This window comes from Salvelinus sp. IW2-2015, unplaced genomic scaffold (assembly GCF_002910315.2).
Source record: "Salvelinus sp. IW2-2015 unplaced genomic scaffold, ASM291031v2 Un_scaffold2071, whole genome shotgun sequence".
Lineage (NCBI taxonomy): Eukaryota > Metazoa > Chordata > Actinopteri > Salmoniformes > Salmonidae > Salvelinus > Salvelinus sp. IW2-2015.
In genome coordinates, this window is record NW_019943413.1 from 21650 (window position 1) to 24234 (window position 2585).

The 2585-nt window shown below is 44.8% G+C and overlaps 1 long non-coding RNA gene across 2 annotated transcripts in view; it reads left to right on the plus strand.

Annotated features, from left to right (window-relative positions):
• Positions 1–2159: 2159 nt before the first annotated feature.
• The window catches only part of LOC139024956 (uncharacterized), a 1942-nt gene continuing 1516 nt past the window's right edge, over positions 2160–2585 (plus strand). The window contains exons 1-2 of one of the 2 annotated variants that reach the window (XR_011476353.1): positions 2160–2187; positions 2382–2466. This is a non-coding gene — a long non-coding RNA (uncharacterized lncRNA). Of the gene's footprint in view, positions 2188–2241; positions 2285–2381; positions 2467–2585 lie in introns of those variants that run through there. The other variant, XR_011476352.1, reaches the window with a different exon arrangement.

A 2585-nucleotide genomic window follows, 5' to 3' on the forward strand; every position in this document is an offset into this window, starting at 1 on the left:
GCAGACACACGAGACGCGGAGACACGGAGACATGGCCACACGGAGACGTGGAACACAGACACACAGAGACACAACACACGAGACACGGAGAACAGACACACAGAGACACAGGACACACAGACGACACAGAGACACAGACACACAGAGCACACAGACACACAGAGACACAGACAACAGACACAGAGACAGCAGACACACCCAGAGACACAGAGACACAGGACACAGACACACAGAGACACAGAGACACAGACACACAGACACCTTCCTACAGCTCTTCAACACTCTCCAAAGAGCCCTGAGATAAAACTAGAGGCTACTGTGTGATCTGACGCCGATAAAGACGAATGTGGTACAATAGCCTGATATTTAATCCTTCTCCAACAGTTCTCCAGATTTATGTCATGTATGTGGTCCTGTTGGGAAAGATGAAAGAGAGGGGACTGATATCTCAGACAGTGGCTCCGCTGTCTGCAGGTGTGAGAGGGGAGCTCCATTCTCCCTGGTTGTCACTGTCTGATGGATCCACACACCTGCATGTAAAACCACACCTATACCTAGACATACCTGTTGGAGATACATCTAGACTTCAATCAAATTCAACACCCAGCAAGTAAATGTTTGGATACCTCAAAAAAACGTGTGTGTGTGTGTCGTGATCTGGTGTGTGTGTGTGTGTGTGTGTGTTGTGTGTGTGTGTGTGTGTTGTGTGGTGTGTGTGTGGTGTGGTGTGTGTGTTGGAAAAGAGGATTCTTATCGCAAGCTTGTATCAGCTTGTCATCAACAAGCCATAACCACAACGCTTTTCTAGGATTACCTCAGATAGCCAGTGAAAATGTTCTCAGGAGAGCCTGGGTTAGAGTTTATCTAGGCCGGGGTCCTATACCAGTAGCCTGGGTTTAGAACTTATCTAGGCCGGGTCCTACTACCAGTAGCCTGTGTTAGAGTTTATCTAGGCCAGGGACATACCAGTAGCCTGGGTTAGAATTAATCTAGCGGGGGGTCCTACTACCAATAGCCTAGGTTTAGAGTTTATCTAGCCAGGGTCCTACTACCAGTAGCCTGGGTTTAAATTAATCTAGGCCGGGGGTCCTACTACCATAGCCTGGGTTTAGAGTTATCTAGGACAGAGGTCCTACTACCAGTAGCTGGGTTTAGATGTTATTCTAGGACAAGAGGTCCTACTACCAGTAGCCTGGGTTTAGAGTTTATCTAGGACAGGGTCGCTTACTACCAGTGGCTCGCAGCCCACCTGACGAGTAGCTCGCCAAACAATTCCAAAAGTACACATAAACAAAAATATAAAACAGACATGTGAATGTTGGTCAATGTCCAGACGCACAAAAACGTAATGTCTTTCAAATGTTGTGCACAAATGTGTTTAAATCCCTGTCTAGTGAGCATTTATCCTTTCCAAGATAATCTATCCACCTGACAGGTGTGGCATATCAAGAAGCTGAGTAAACAGCATAATCATTACAAAGGTGCACCTTGTGGCTTGGGAACAATAAAAGGACACTCTAAAATGTGCAGTTATTGTCACCACAACACAATACGTATACAAGTTTTGAGGGAGGTCAACTGGCATGCTGACTGCAGGAATGTCCACCAGAAACTATTGTCAGGGAATTGATCCTGCGGGATCTTTCTGGAGACCAGCCACCAGCATGAAACTGTGAGTTGCACAACCAAAGAATATTTGACGCAAACTTCTCGGGACCTCATCTTGTGTGCTTGTCATCTTAAATCAGGGTCTTGACCTGACTGCAGTTTGAACGTCGTAACGACTTCGAGTGGGCATATGCTCACCACGGTGCTAAATATGTGACCAATAACATTTATTTTTATTTTGACATGTCCACCCATTGAGCATGGTGTGGGGATGCTGTGGATCAACGCTTGTGTCAACATCCCAACTTCGTTATAATTCTCTATGAACAATTGTAATTTTGCGGATGTGAAAACTAAAACCAGGAAAACAAAACATTATTTGGTAAAATATCAAACATCATTTGGGGGAGATCACGGATTTTATAGAGCCCCTTACAGTTGTTTATGAACCATTATTTTACCGGTAGTATATGACAGAAAACATAGTACACTACTTCCTCTAGTAACATTAAGGACCAGGAAGAGTTGACAACATAGTACACTACTTTCTCTAAGGACCAGGGAAGAGTTGACAACATAGTGCCTACTTCCTCTAGTACACTTAAGGACCAGGGAAGAGTTGACACATATGCCACTTCCTCTAGTATCTAAGGACCAGGGAAGAGTTGACAACATAGTGCCCTACTTCCTCTAGTCATTAAGGACCAGGGAGAGTTGACAACATAGTACACTACTTCCTCACTTAAGGACAAGGGAAGAGTTGGACAACATAGTACCACTACTTCCTCTAGTACACTAAGGACCAGAGAAGAGTTGACAACATAGTGCACTACTTCCTCTAGTACACTAAGGACCAGGGTGAAGATGTTGACACATATAACTATTTTTCTCTGTACCTAACAGGGTTGCAACAATGCCTCCTTAGCACTAAGGACCAGGATAGATTGTGACAACATAGCTGCCACCTACGTACCTCA